The sequence below is a fragment of the Anopheles stephensi genome, chromosome 2, assembly GCF_013141755.1.
Source record: "Anopheles stephensi strain Indian chromosome 2, UCI_ANSTEP_V1.0, whole genome shotgun sequence".
In the NCBI taxonomy this organism is placed as follows: domain Eukaryota; kingdom Metazoa; phylum Arthropoda; class Insecta; order Diptera; family Culicidae; genus Anopheles; species Anopheles stephensi.
The window spans coordinates 4,667,472-4,683,540 of NC_050202.1; the positions used below are offsets into that span (position 1 = coordinate 4,667,472).

Below are 16,069 nucleotides of genomic sequence, written 5' to 3' on the forward strand. Positions count from 1 at the left end.
GCACGGTATAATTTTTTACCGAAAAACGCTTCGCCTTTTTGCTTACCGACAGTCGGACAGCCCCCATAGACAAGGGCGATTCATCGATCAATGGGGCAAGATATTTGTGTGTTCCTTTTAATCTCCACCGACCCGGCTCGGATTGGAAGGATCCGCTTCGAGAGGCGAAATGCCGCCTCGATCGGAGTGATGCTGGAGCATCGGTCAGCTGGTTGGTGGTGGTGGTGGCGTTGGTGGTGGTTGCGTCCAATAACCGGACAAGGGCCACCACACCACTTGGAGTTTATTTTCTTTTTGCCTCCACCAACTCCAACCAGAAAAAAAAAAACAAACTCCACAATGCTGCACGTTTGGCAATGAAATCTGAGAAACCCGACCAGGGAACACACGGACGGGACGGGACGTCGTGCGAGCGAATGGGAAGGGATAAAAAATCAACATCAAATCAATAAGAATGCTGAGGTTGAGCGGTGGTGTGGGAGAGCAAGGGACATGGAAGTCGGTGGAGTTTGAAATTGCTCCATTCGGTTCGATCGGGTCAGAAAACGATCGTTTCTTTATGCGTTACCTTCTTCATCACCAGACCAGAGCAGCCTGGGAGCTTGAAGACGGAGAAGACGGCGCAGCGAAAAAAAAAAGCTCCCGAGAGCCCGGTTTTGGTACTTGAAGCGAACTCCAACACCGTCGCCACCCGTCGATCCCGGTTGATCTGCTTGCCCGTGATCCCGAAGTTGTGCACTTTCTTCGATCTGGACAAGAGGGAAGACTTCAAACGAGGTCTATCTCTCTCTCGCTGGGCCTCCTCTTTGCGGTGTATCTTTCGCTTGATCTCTTCTTCAAGCTAAGCGATCATTCCGGTGGACTTCAACTCCGTATCTCCAACCGGCCAGCCAACACCTCCACCTCTTCGTTGCTGGAATGCTCTTTTACCACCTTACCGCAACATTCGGGATCCGCTGGAAGGGACCAGCGTTTGCCACCTTCCCTTTTGGTCGTTTGTTTCGTTCTCCGGTCTCTTCCATTCTGCCACATTCTTCACAGCGAGTGCAGCGATTTATCTCCCCCTCCTTTGCCGGCCTCTTTATCCGCTTTCGTCAGCCATCTCCCATCGGGCTAAGCGGTTACAGCGTTGCCAAGGTTTGTAGCGCGCTGCGTCAAAAGACCGACGTGACTCCGCACGAAAACCGATTTTCCCTGTGCTTCCTCTACTTGCTCTGAAATTTTGGCCTGAAAGGCGAAGGGCGCACAAGGGAAAACCATCCCGAAGAAAGCAGGGGTGCGAAAGAAAGGGTGAGAGATAGCGCGCGAGAGAGAGAGAGAGAGAGAGAGATCTCCACCACTGAGGCACAGCTTCCAACGCGAGATGCAAGATGGAGATGAAAAGCTGCGAGAGCCATCTTGAAGCGAAAGAGAAGAGGTTGATGAACGCGGGCGCACACACACGAGAGAGAGATGAGAGCGCACGAGTTGCCTCTTCTCGGGATTTGAAGTAAGCAAAGAGAGGAGACAGAAGGAACAAGGCAAATGCGTTCTGTCCCAAGCAGGCCAAAAAAAAGGCCGAATTTGATGTGTTTCTTTCTTCGTCCGCTTGTGTTCGTCTTTTTTTTTTCTCTTGGTCTTTCTTGTTTAGTAGGCCTAAACAACACCCCAAAAACGCAGTGTAAGGCGACAACGTACACACACACACAGAGGCAGCATCCAGCATCCCAGCAATTTACGCTCTCGTCGGGGATACACGCAGTTTCGATCGCTGGACGCCTCTTGCGGTGTTTCATCCCTTGCGTTTATCCACAATTCCCACCAACACACACGGACATCAGCGGACGACGGGAAAATGTCGCACCAATACACACGCACCGCATAGTATTTACCAGCGCAAGAAGCCTATGGGCGAAAAACGGATGGAAACAAAGCAATCCGCATGCTTCATGCCACAAAACTGCGGCTCCGTTTTAAATGGTGCTATCTCTCTCTCTCTCTCTCTCTCTCTCTTCCCCTGTCCCGATGGAAAGCTGTTTAGTTTGATCGCTTTTCCATCTTCTCGAGTGGCAGCTGGGACATACAAACACACTAAAACTCGCAAGTATGGATATTGAAAGATTTATCTTTCACAAAGGTATTTTTCCTGAGGACTCTGCTGAGGTCCACAGGTTTTCTAGGAAAAGTTTTCGATACATTTTGAGAATTCGACTCCCTTCCTTCCTTCGATACACCAAGATCCACTTAGTTTGTAGTCTTCATCCCTCAGGGGGAATGGGAAAGATAGTTTAGTGTTACCTTGTAATCTTAAAGAGCTTTCTTCTCAAATCTTATCTCTGCTCAACAATGTTCCTTTCCGTTCTCGCAAAGTTGGTTGCTGGGAGTTGGGTAGTTTTTCGTACTTGACCCATAAGGTATTCCCCATGATGCTTCAACTCACCAATATCGCAACGCGTTTAATGTTTTTTTTTTTTTTTTTTTTTTTTTTGGGGGGGAGTAATATTCTCATCTTCAGCGGGACAACGTCTTTTTTGACTTTGAAGTCTGAAGGAGGATGCTGGTGGTGTTTAACGCTGCCTTCTAATACACATCACCGGTGGTGTGGTGATGCCTGTTTCTTCATATCCGTAATGTTTTGTTGGGTGTAAAGAAGCATCACAGTAGTGCGAACACACTTTATCCGGCGATGCTGAGGCTGCTTTGATGTGTTTCTTCTCTCATGTTTGTTGTTTGCCGAAGGAAACACACTCGCCGCCGCGGCAGCAATGCATTTAACTACTCTTTTTTTTCACAACTTTACGAGCATCTTCATTCGAAGCACATGAAAATCGCAGTTTTATGCGTCTTGTCTAACCTTCACGGGGCTTAGCAGTATTATTTCTTCCACGAAGAGTATAAATCTTTTGCATCCTCTTTCATGTTTCACGAGCGTGTTTGAGCTTTCTTTTCGAGCAAACTTCACCCTACACTTGCGGATCTAAACGCACTTCAAAGATGAAGCTTTTGGCCGTGTTAGCCTGTCTCTCACGCAAACTAAGCCTTCCGCCGTTTCGTAGCACACACAAAAAAAGTGAAAGGTTCAAACCGACTTCCACCGATGATGATGTTGATGACAACCGCCCGCTCGACACCGATGTGAAAGCTGGGAAAACTATCGAGCCCCAACCAGGGCGGATAAGCAAAAGGGTCCTCAATGGGAAAGGTAATTGTGGAGCCCTATCACTTTCAGTCAATTGATTGCGGGGAGCGTTTTACTGCCGTGACGTACAAATTAGCGTTTCCACGAACTTCGGCATGCCGTCACACGGAGGGTCACATGTGCACATGTTGTTAAGCCACTCGCAGTTTGCTCTTTAGCAACTGTATCACCTTTTTAGTCACAATTTTTTCACAACTTTCTGTCTGTACTTATTCAAACACAAATTTATCACGCTTTTGTACATGGTTTCCCGTAACAAGACACACTTCTTGTACACTTTTCATTATTCTTTTGAGCTTTTTTTTTTCGCCCCGTTAAGCAGTTCCGCACACTATACCCCGACCGTATATTTTACGAGCTTAGAGTTAATGTTTGCAGATAAATTATCGTTTTTTATGGAGATTTCTCACTCCACGAGAGGTGCCCGAGAGGCCTATAGCGGCAAGGGAGGATTAACTGGAACATTTAGCAGCATTAAACACGAAAAATATGACACCACTACGGTAAAATAAACACATTTCTTTTCGATTGCGCACGAACAGTGTGCGGTACATGGTGTGGTTGGGAGGCCTATTTTTTCGGCTGCGTACTTTCCACCCAGGTTTTCCCCTCCCACCGTCATTTCCTTTTTAAGAAGGAAGTAGAAGGAAAAAATAAACAGGATCGCACGAGGAAACTCGGCCGACTTCAGCAAACGTGATACAACGGGAGAGAGTTTTTTTGTGTATAAAATGCATTTTTTCCAGACATCATTTTCCTATCGATTTTTTTAAATCATTTTCCAATGTGTATAAAAAATAATCAACATAGAAAGCATAGATAGGTGCTGTTAATTGAAAAAGCAGCAACAAGAAGAAAAAATAATCGTGAGCTGTCCCATCTACCTCTATTCCCTTTTTCTTTCTCGAACGCGAACGCGACGGATAGGGAAAAAGTTAGCCCCTTGTAAACAAAATGGCCATCTTTGACATTTTTACCCCATTCTCTCCGGTTCCCTTTTAGCGGGAGCGATATCTCTCTCACTCTCATTCTCTAGAATTTCATTGAGCGAAGGAAGTTATACAAAAAAACAAAATTCCTTCCATTTTGGTCGCTCTCCCTCTCTCTCTCTCGTTCGTAAAAAATAGTTCTCTCTCGTGCTTGAGAGAGAGAGTGAATCAGTCGGCGGTAGTAACAATACCGAACGATAGAGGGCGCCGCGCATGAGGAATCTCTACTTCATCTCTCGCTGTGTTTTCCGATTCCAAGTTGGATATTGAAAGGAAATGTGAGGGTTGCAAAAAAAAAGGATTGTTTCGAGTGGAAAATTTGCTTACATTTTGTGGGTTGGAGATGAAAAAATTGGATATATAAAAAAAGGAAAACTAACCAATTTGAGAATTCTGGATGAAGATCCGTTGAGTTGAGTTTGGATGATGCAGATATGCGAAGAACAGTGCCCGAACAGTTGTCGGTGTGACGATGATGTTTGATTTCGTGTTTCACGTTGAATTTTTCCTCTTGCAGCACGCTTTTCCGCTACATCCAGCACGCCGACGGCATAAAAGGCCATTTTTCGTCACAGCGCACCTAACAAAATTTGCATTCCTCTTCTCTCGGCGTTATTCGCGCTTATCCACTCTATCTTGCAGGACTTTTTGTTTCGGACACACATTCTCAAGCACACCAACAGCAACTCACATACACTTGCGCCTGGCATGGTACACACATACACCTGGTTTCGCCCGTAAGAGATGAATCCCCCTTCGTTAACTTGCTTATTAGGGGAATTTCAGAAATCCCCATCATTTTTATCTGGCGCGCCTATCAAGAGGGCCTTCTGCTGTTAGAGACACACATATACAAAAACACAAGCACCAACACACCGCTCCTTTTGGTTAAATCCCCATCCTCCACAATTAAACCCCTTTGCTTCCTCTTTAGCACCCACCCGGTTTGAGAAAGGCACAAGATTCGCTAACTGCCAGCGATATTCACCTTTCCTCTAGCAGCAAACGACGCACATGTACAGCTCTAGACACACGCGCGCACACACACACAACAAAAAAATACACACCCCACGGCCGCGTTTAGGGGTGGCCCCTTTTCTTAACTCCCTGCTTCATCTATGCGCACACCCTCGCATCATTCGGCTGCTTCTGCTGCACCGCGAACTAGAATAAATCGCGCTTCCCTAACAACTCCACCACGCACTCACACAACTATGCACGACAAGTACACATTGGGCTAGAGAGGAGATGATCGCCGCCACTGGTAAGGACGACGTCGGTGTCCTTCTGGTTGTCTGCTTCTTGCTGCTGAAGCACCATTATTATTAAGCTGCAGAACGCGCAAATACCCCACAAAACGGGTGAAAAGCACACACGCACGCACGCACGCACACACAGCCGGGCAAAAAGAAGGGAGAAAGAAGAATTTTTACCTCCTCCTGCTCGCTCGTTCACACACGCCGCGCACACACCGAGCCGTATGCCCGCAGGACTACCACCCCTCGTCGGTGCACATCACACGCACACACACTCCCCCGCTTGCTTGTGTGTTGGAAGTGCATATACGCGCCCGCGGTCCCGAATTCTACGTTGCTTAGCCCGCGTACGCACTCTTCGACGGTTTGTTCGACAATGAACGGCAAAGCGTGAGCGTACCATGAATGGGAACGCCAGCTTGCTAGCGAAGAATGGACGCGAGAGAGCGAGTGCGAGAGTGCGAGAGATTTATGCTGCATATATGCTCTTTTGATGGTGGCTGTACGGGCGAGAAGGTTGCTCATTGTTTCGCTTGGTCCTCGGAAAACATTCCTCGCATCTGAATCACGCAGAACACATAGGATGCCATGGCGAGGGGAGTTCTTGAGTAATTTAACATTTTACGTATCAAATCATTAGGTTTGTTTTTGCATTGATTTCATGATTTTAAGGTTCAAGAAATTCAAGACTTCAAGAGTACAGCAAATCACAAAAAGAGAGAGAGTTAATATCTCCTACCAAGCACATTCCCGAGCGAGAGATGACGGGAGAAGATTCTAGCATAAAACGGTGGAGCATAGAATTTTTACGCTATAATTCCTCTCCCGCAAACACACACACACACACATACGCGGACATACTTTTGAATGATGTTCCAGCAACGCACACACACACCGAAACGCGTTTGAATCATAAAAGAAGCCCACACACACACACACAGGGGCAGTCGGACAAAATCGCTCAAAGACTATTCGTAGCAGCAGCAGCGCTCATGTTCATGCTCAGTTAAATTGACGGTCGAAGTCAAGAGGGAAACGAAAAAAAAAACGACGGGCCACAACACCAAAAACTAAACCAAATCAACATCGGAACCCATCAAGCGGCGCTTTTGCCCAAAACTCCACCGAGCAAGACAGCGCTGCGTGTGTAAGTGTGTTTGTATACAAAACTGCCCGAGACCTGAGGACCGGAGGTGTACCACCAGTCGGACTGGACTAAACGGCGCGTGACTGACTCCCGGTTTTTTTGGTGGGTTGATTGCTGGGCAGGTTCGAGGTGGTGGTGGGGTTCCGCGAGGGTTAGCTCATCGGGCGGGCACCAAACCAAAAAAGAACTGCGGGCCAAACATTAACCCATCGCTCGGATGGGGCTCACCACCGAAAAGAAGGTGTTGTCCGAAGCATTATGAAAAACGAGCCTCCCGTTGGACGTGGTTGAGGAGTCCAGGAGGAGGTGGAGGTGGTGGTGAAAAACAAAAGAAATGGTCTCCAAACCCCGAACCAGGAGAGCTCTCTTGGGTGAATTATGTTTACCCATCATTGAGGGGGTTGAGGCGAGGACCCAGCGGATCTGGGGAGAAATTTGATTCAACGCGCCCAAATCGCGCACACCGGAGCTTAATGAAAAATTCAACTTTTCTCTTTTTTCTTTTGGGGTGAGGCCAGAATGAAAATCCGAAGCATTGGAAGGAGGGACGACTTCTACGGACACAAAATTAGATACAACTAACGTTCGCTTCAGCCGGCCACCCGGAAATGCATTTCGTTTCGAGTGTCTGCGTGTGTGTGTGCCCAGGGACAGTAGGAGGGTGTTATAATGAAGCGTGATGAGGGCGGCCGAGAGGAAGGTGGAGGTGGTAATTAATTTGTCATAAGCCCTCTGGACCCTCACCTCGGACCAGCGAAACGGTGCGAGTGAGGATTTTATGATTATTTTATTTCTAACGTAACTTCTTTTTTTTTTAAATGCATTTTTTTCGTTCGAGAGGGAGAACCAGCAGGAAGCAGTGGACCATTCCATACACACACACACCCCGACTCGAAAGGTATGCAAAGTTCACTTTCCGTTATTATCTAGGACGGGTCGAGAGTGCTTTAAATAGAACGGAAGGCATGCGAAGGCAAACGAGAAATGGGAAATAAAAAGCATCTCGTACAGCCTTGGTACTGATAAGGATTACTTACGGCACTCTCTCTCACTCTCGCTCGGCTATGGCAGTTTGGGAAGCGTTAAGGTAAAGGTAGTAAAGAATACCTTAGAATGTAACGTGAAGAAATGCTTCGTTTACGATTTTCAGCTGTTAAGAGCAAGGTTATGAAGGATATGACTATTTTTTTGGCCTATAATTAAATAGAAAAGTCCAGAGAAGATTACCTTTAGTGATCAAAAGTCTTCAGGAAGTACAGAAATTGAGGATTATTTCTCAAGTAACGTAATCGAGGTACTCATGGTTCCAGATATTGTGAAGAACGTTACTTGATGGTGTTGTGGTAGACATGTCAGGTCTTCTAACGAAAGAATCCGGGTGTCAAATCTCATCTTCCGTATGTAGTAGTCAAACTATCCGACTTCCAGAGAATATTGTCGAGGACAACTCTCTTAAAGAATATTCTGAGCTTGCTAATTTCGTTTACCAATGATGTGAATATGAAGGCAGGCGATTTCACAAAAATGTCTGGAAGGCCCAGTCATTTAACTCTGGAACGTCTGACCAGGACTGTCTCCATGGCTAAGTTGAGCCTCTATGCGAATGCTGGTCAGGCGCTATATCACTGGTGGGATCTCCTTAGAGTTCTGTACCACAAACTCCATCCACTAGCCGTGCAATAGCCATCACACACAAATTCTTAACAACCAAAAGCACTAATAAGAATTTCTAATCCATTCATCCTACTCTCTGGGCTAAGCACTAATTTAGGACAATTTTGCGCCCTAGTTCTACCTCCATACCTTTCAGACTTCTTTGGATAGAGGACTCAATAACTTCACAGAGAACCTCAGAGAGAATCCAAGAAGGTGTCCCGAATTTACAGACCAACATCTCCTGGGATCTATTATTTCTAATAACTGCTGAATACGAGTAAGCGTCGAATTCAGAGTATTTGGATAGGAGAAACTCTAAGGGCACGATGCATGTCTTCCTACCTCACTTCAGAATAATAAGACACCAAAACAGCTTCAAAATATTAAACAAGTCAAAATTATAATTTATAGTGTTTAATTTACAAAACTTCTTAACGACGCCGCACAACAACGCCCCATACACCACGCTAGGACAAATTAACAAATTACGATTTTTAATTGAGAAACGCACCATCTGTTCTCCCTGCAACATATTTCACACCCTTGTTTTTTCGTGTTCGGCTGTTCGGTAGCAGTTAAAATATTCTTCCCAATGTGGGCACCCCTCTCGCACGCAGCATAAAACACATAAAAGTATTTCGCAATCAAATGCAGTACAAAATAAAATTTTTAATTAATGCATTTTTTGGTTTGATTATTCATCTACGACCACTCTGGAGATATTGCTTACTGAAGCGCTTAAGAGCAGCGTTCTTCGGTAGGTGTTCGAAATCGAGACCGAGAAATTCCACCGCGTACCCAAGTGTCTGGCTGGCGTGAGCGAATGTGGAAAAACTGGGAGGGCGTGCGGGCAAGTACGATGCCCTTCAGACATTAAAAAATCTTCCATCAGCGCTCTATCAGCTTTTTCTTCGCCGTCAACTAATATTACCCCTGGCGATAAGCTGCGGCGGCGTGACAGAACGCGAAACAAAAATCATATCCCCCGAACAAAAAAACACCTCCAAAGCAGTAGCAAGACCATATCTTAAGCCATGGACAGCATCTTAAGTAATCAAAACTCTTGATGAACGACAATCAGACGCTTGCTCGCTGGCTGGCGGGAGGTTTCTCTCTCCTGAGTTCGTTCTGTCTTGTAAACTGTCACAGGGATGCTCTCATTGGGGAAAGATGGGAAAATGGTGTGACTTGCTCGCTTTTTTCCCCCCTGTTCTTTCGTTAACCTCCAAAAATTCATCACGTACCCAGCCACCGTATCGTAATGGTTTCGCGCGCCCGTTGAAAAATACGCGTCTCGCAGGGCCTGTGTCTGTCCACGGAACCAGCAAAAAAAAGCTGTCGATTTTTGTTATTAAAAGTAATCATAATCGTGACGTTGGTGTGGAGATGTTTCCCGAGCTCGTCCCATCCAGAGGCTGGCTTTTTATGGCCCGAAGAGCGTACGCGGTCCTATCGCGGGGATAGAGAGTTGGGGCGGCATGATGGACTTTTTACGAGCCTTTACGATGCTGGTTTCTAACCTTATTCGGTGCTGCTGTGCTGCTGCTTTTTATGGCCAACCAGAACCGGGCAGGGTGAGAATTGGAAAGCTTTCGGTCAATCAACACATTCACGTCGCTACTTCATCTCCCCGGCAAGGTGAGGGTTTTTGTTTTAAATATCTAATTCCAACCATTAAAAGAAGGTTTCGTTGTTTTATTGGTACAACCAGTAGCATTCGAGGAGTTCGAGGGATGCATACGGACTACGGGCTAAGTGCAATCGTATCTATCTCCCTTTTTTTTTAAATGTCAAGCGTACTGATAGGACCTTTCATAGATTGCCGGCTGTCTGTCAGTTCGATTCGGAATAGCGGAAAACCCTTCGCTTACCTGCTCATAGCTCAGCGACAGGATGTTGAGTTGTTGGGAACGGAAAATGCCACCATATGTGTCAGGGAACGTTCACAAATGTTGCTGCCAAAGTCGTGTGCTGGGGCGCGTGCTGCAACGAGGGTAGGGATGAAAAAGGAAAATCCATAAGGAAAATGTTTCTCGATACCTTCCAACCAGGGGACACCCCAGGTTCTTGTGGTGGTGGTGGTGTGCTGGTAAGGACGAACACGTGTCCGTTGATAGGTTATATTATTATATTATTATTCATCGCTCGTGTCGCTTTGAAGAGTTTATTTTTCATTTATAATATTATTCTTTCCCTTTAATTCTATATCGTTATAGCGTCACAAGATTTCACCAAAATTATTGCAAAAACAAAAGAGAAGTCCTGCAGTTATCGTTGGATTTCCATGACAATTCCCAACCACTCGACCCCGTGAAACTGTTCCAATCGACACATCGTTTCCGGAAAAACTGCAATCACACACGCGCGGAATGAATTTTTCTCGCTTCATATCACGATTACACATCCAAAGTGAACCTTCCACCTCGGAGAAGTATCGTCCGAGGGGTGGTAGTCGAATCGAATTATCGCATAACCTCCTGCCAACATGCGGAACAGAGCACAGGCCGGCCACAAAAAAGGAGGTGTGTGTTTTCCCAAATTTTCCTACCGCCCGGGGTTTCACACAGCACACACACTCGCACACGTTTTATCAAATGACGCGAAATCTTGGAAAACTATCTGCCTGAAACTGCGACGCAACCATATTTATATCCATCCGTCCATCCCTTCGCCCTTTTGCGTGTAGTTCGATTTGCTGGCGATGTCCTGGTGCGAGTGGCAGCCCCTTTCGGTAGCCGTGTGTGTGTGTGGCCAAAAATAACAACCGAAACCAGAGGCATAAACCACCGCATCAAGTTACGCGGCACGGTAGAGCCAACCGATTGTTGCGGCCAGCAATCCCTCTTTTCGGGGTTTTTTCTTCCCCGATGACGCTGAGCAGGGATGTTGCGCAGCGGCACCGTGTAATTGGATGGAAGCACACAATTCAATGCTGACCCGCTGGAGAAGGAAATATACCTCCCCGAGCATCCAGTCGCTCAGGACACAAAAGCGAACGAATGAGCAACTTGTGGAAAGAATTCGAGTATGCGAGTTTGATTACTTTTATGACGGAGCTTATCAGGAGCGTCAGCATCATCATAGCCGTCATCAGCAGATTCGGTGCCGGGGATCATGATCGTCCTTGTGCCGCTATTAAATTCATTAGTTCCACCGCTGGCAACTATTAAGGGATAACCCTAGTCGTATTATGGTCTCGTTTTCATCGGACGAGCGAAGGTATCGGTAGAGATGATAAACAACTTGTCACATTGGCCTGCCTGCCAAGTGGTGACAGTTTTCTACGGTTCCCTCTCTTTGGTGCATTCATTAGAATAGGAAGGGCACCATATGATGTTTGAGATTCATAGTTTCGATATTAATAAACACGCTCTGGAACGGGGCTGGGAACCGACGTACGCAATTTATGGTAATCAGTTAGAAGGGCCTGAAGCCCAATGCGCGGCATTAGGGGATCTGTTTTAAAAAGTATGCAAACAAAGGAGAGGATTATACGGTTGGAAGAATTATTGAAATGCATTGAAAGAAATTATATAATGTGGGTATAATAATTGAAATATCTTCTGATGAGGGATCTGCTTACTCATAGTTCTACTGACAAAGTTCTAAAGAGCTTCAAAAATCCTGGAGCCTTCTGATCTTGAATCCTGTTTCAGCTTATCCAAATCATTTGATGTACATCAATCAGTGTTAATTGAGGTCTCATATCGAGATCGGACTTTTGAAAGAAGTCAGCTGCAGTGGCGATTTTAACTGCAAAAGGCCTCCACAGGTTCCATCGTCTAAGGAGTCAAGGATCATCCAAGGGTTTTCGCCTCGCAAGGAGCTTTGTCATCCTGGAGCTTCGTTCCTGGTCAGAGTACGAACGTCTGGAAGTCTCAAAAACCCCCAGTCTTCCCAGAAAAACATTATATTCAACATTGAGATCAAGTAAAACGTCGAGACCTAGATAATCAACCTTGCTTAACTCGACAACGACATTGCTGTCTACTCGAGCTGTTGAAGTCTTGTGGATTGCAGTGATGATGATAGCTGGAGATTGCTACTTCCAACCGTTATCCTTGCAATGTGTTAAAGCATAAATCGACGACAGACTTGCCAAATCATTACATCTTCAAAACAGAACCACAAACTACAGCTATCCCACCAATAACAAAGCAATATAAACGAATAACCTTCTTAATCTTCCCCCCGAGAACACAGTACGGTTCCGGTAAGTCCTTAGATAATCCGTTCGATTGAATCGGGTACTACGCATTCCCGCGTGGCTGGAAAGCATTAAATGCCGAACGATTCCAGGAGCCCCGTCAACACAACAATATCAATCCGGGTACATCCACAAAAAACCCCCCTTTTCGACCAGAGCTTTACTGTATTTAAAAAACAATCTCCCAATCGATTGCTCCCATCCGATATCGTGGCAAGTGCGCGCGATATCGAACGAGTTCGAAACGAAGCGAACGAAAATAACAATATCGAACCGGCGTGTCCCGTGAGCTCCGTCTCCTCCCAGAGAATCCCTACCACCCGATTCTATCAACACCTTCCGACTACATCTCCCCCTCCACTAGAAGTGTGTTCCATGCGATGGAGCTCAATCGAATCGGATCAATGGAAAAAGTGCTTATCGTCACGCTTCTTAAATCTTTACTTAATCTCGAACCGAACGGTGTGCCGGCCGGTGAACAGCGTCGTAGTGTGTGATGAAGGTGCGCTTTTTTTTTTTCGCTACGACTCCTCCCGTGTACCATCCGTTTTTCGTCGGAAACGGATCCAAGCGGATTAGGTCTGCTCTGGCGTTTGTGTGGGGCTGCACACCGAAAGGTAGCATGCGATAAACAAGTGGTTTTTATCCCGTCCAGTCCACCACCGGTGAGTACAGACGCACGCGGTGCCACTTGCTTTATCCCGCAACCCCACCCCAAGTCGTCTCAAGTAGAAAAGGACTTCCTAGAATCGCCCCAGGCGGGCACAGTGTCCTTAAAGCGCGCTGCTGGTCGAAGAACCTGAACTTAATGCGATCCACAGCACAACAATAAACAACAGCGCGGTGTTGTGGCGCTCTGGCCAGCTTTCTGGTGGATGCGAAGAAGCAAACATCCAGGACATCCTCGGACATTGTCGGATAGTTGCTTCGGGCGGTTGGTTGGTTGGTTGGAGAGCGCTTGAGACTCGCAGACCTTTTGCAGACGAAGTTGCTACCCTTGTCAGGAATACCAGGGCAACGGATGATGGGGCTCTGGCAACAATAACAACAACAACAACAACAGCTCCGTCACCTGGAAAAGATGTCCACGGTCGGACATCGATGGCAGGAGGAGGAGGTCCGGCATCGTTCGTAGGCAGTGAACCGGAACACTGCTGCTGGGAGAAGTTCTGTGCGGCTGTAGTATTTTCATTTGGCTGCTGCTGTTGTTGAGCAGCAAAACTTCTTCGGAACCACCCCTCCGTCGCGGCCAGCCAGCAGGTCCTAGCCAAGATGTCAAGCAACGTACCCTGGCAGGCAGTGAGAGTGTGCTTTCGAGATGTTTATGCGTTCGAACACGAGTACACATCTTCAGTGTTTTTTCCCCGGTTTTTAGTTTTGTTTTTTTGCTGAGCGAGAGATAGCAGGCAAGAAGAACTTCCGAACCGACGAGTCTGGTGAAGAAATTCCCCAAATCCACCAGAGGTCCCGAGTGTGTGTGTGTGCACCGATAAACGCACCGATAGGCACACCATCGCCCAACCTATCGCTAATGGATGGAGCCGGGAATGGAAACGTAGCCGAATTCCATCAGTGCTTTCGGGTGAGTTCCAGAACCAAAACTCTCGAGCAACTCGAAGCCCAAAAATGGGCTCTCCAGAAGCGGTGTTCTTGCATTTATTTTTTGGTGTCTGTTGGGCCAAACCAAAAGGAAAAAAAAGCCGAAACGAAACAGCCGTGTGTCTGCAGCATAAAAATTGAAAACTACGGCCCAACCGAACACGGGAAGGAGAACGTAAATGTATGTAAGCGGCGGCAAGAGCGTTTAGAAGCGAGCGTAAGAGAGTCGGATGAAAGACAGTTTAAACTCGATCCCTACATCATCGTCTGTTTCTTTGAAAAGTGTGTGTGTATGTGTGCTACGGCCAAAACTAAAAGCGTTTTGCTGGCCAAGAACCCACGGCTGGCGAGGAAGCCCAGTTTCTGAATGGCGATGGCTCCTAGACCATTTTCTTTGCCTGTTGGTTTTTTCTCCATTCTTTCTTAATTCTTGCCACACAACCGTTAAAACATACAGACACACACACACGGACGCACTACAAAAAAGGTACCGAAAGTTGGAAAAACGCAAGAAAAACATCCGAAAGGTACAGACCGAACCGAAACGCCTGGAGGCATTTCCGGGAATAAGGACCGCTTCTGCCTGCCTGCCTGCCTTCAGAGTGCTCCGGAAATGTTCCGCTCGAAGGGAACGCATCGTAAAAATTCAGGACACCAAGAATTTCGAATGCAACCACACTGAGCGAAGAAGGAACAAATGTGGCCAAGAAGAACTCACACACACACACACACGCACCTGATGATGAGCAATCCACCATCACCACTCTCGGGGACGTCGCTGATGTAGAAGAATTCTTCTAAGGCACGGTGGATTAGCCAAGGACTTTGCGAGGACCCGAGCAACTGGACAATGGACAAAAGGAGCGGAATCAAAAGGAAACTGTTTTCTTAGGATCAAAAATAGTTCAAGCGCTTCAGGATCAACCGTCCGGGGGATTGGGGTCGGTCTGGTTTTTGTTAGGCCTCTTTTTTCCATCCATCCCTCGTTCCGGCCACGAGAGGGTCCTCTACCTCTCGACCAAAGTCAAGCAGATGATTAGATGGGTCCCGTGTCCCGTGTCTCTGTTGGCGAGTGTCGCTGTAGAGTAATTTATTAAAGGTTGCACACCTTCTAATTGGACCATTTCAAACTATCGGGACAGGTAACAGACAATACTGACGTTTGATGCAGCTTTTTTAGAACTACAAAGACTTCCGAACGCCGAATGGCCGAAATGGTAAGGTGTGAAGACATTTCCTGCTTCCTTTTTGGCAAATCGAGCGGGGCTCGGTTTTTTACTTTCCTTTTCCACCGAATGGTCACTTACCAAAACTGCGAACACATTTACGTTTCGTTCCCACCCATATTGCCCGTCCTCTTCAGCCGCCCACTTTTTGGACGGGCGTCCTGCCTGCCCGTCCATGATACGTCGGCCCGCATGTTAATTAGAGGGCTTAAGACAGCGAGCTTAACATCAATTACGCGAACGCGGTGGCGGCGGCGGCTACAACAACCGGGGATGATGATTCGGAAGTTGTAAAGATTTTATTGCCACCGTCCCGTACATCTTCGCACGGTCGGTGATGGGTACGGTGTATCATACACTCGGTCGGAAAGGAGCGCAAGGAGATAATGCTGAAGGAAGCTATAATGCATGTTTTACGATTGATTCTCGGTGGTATGAATGTACCGGGGGCATTTTGGGGAGTAAGGAAATTATTGCTGTCAATTCGTGTGCCGTGCAGCCGTGTGTGATGGTGAAATTGAGCTTTCCCCAGGATATGTTTGGCGAGGTTTCATTTCAATGTTTCAAACATAATTCTTTACTACGGCATCAAAACAGATTGTTAAGATACACAGATACAGATTGCTTGAAAATGAAATCTGTATCCGGGCCTAGGCGCACACATGCGCTGGATATATGTTGAGATGCGGTAACGGCATGGATCTTAACATGGTAAGACCAGATATCGATTCCTGCGCGGAATGTTTCTCCATAGGCAGGTCCAACTATTCAGCTACGGCTAAAATTGTGGCCAAGGAGCCAGTACGACCTC

The 16,069-nt window shown here is 46.8% G+C and overlaps 1 protein-coding gene and 1 long non-coding RNA gene across 6 annotated transcripts in view; one reads left to right on the top strand and one right to left on the bottom strand.

Moving 5' to 3' along the window:
* Window positions 1-16,069, bottom strand: part of LOC118508163 — a 133,617-nt gene that overhangs the window by 32,759 nt on the left and 84,789 nt on the right. Inside the window, exon 1 of one of the 5 annotated variants that reach the window (XM_036047705.1) lies at window positions 5,601-5,812. The exons of 2 other annotated variants lie outside the window; for them this stretch is intronic. The gene's annotated coding sequence lies outside the window, so the exon portion shown is untranslated. 2 more of the 5 variants (XM_036047710.1, XM_036047706.1) reach the window with 2 other exon arrangements.
* On the top strand, window positions 6,068-9,224 carry LOC118508165. Its single transcript, XR_004905744.1, has 2 exons — window positions 6,068-6,570; window positions 7,089-9,224. It is a non-coding gene; the product is annotated as an uncharacterized LOC118508165 (long non-coding RNA).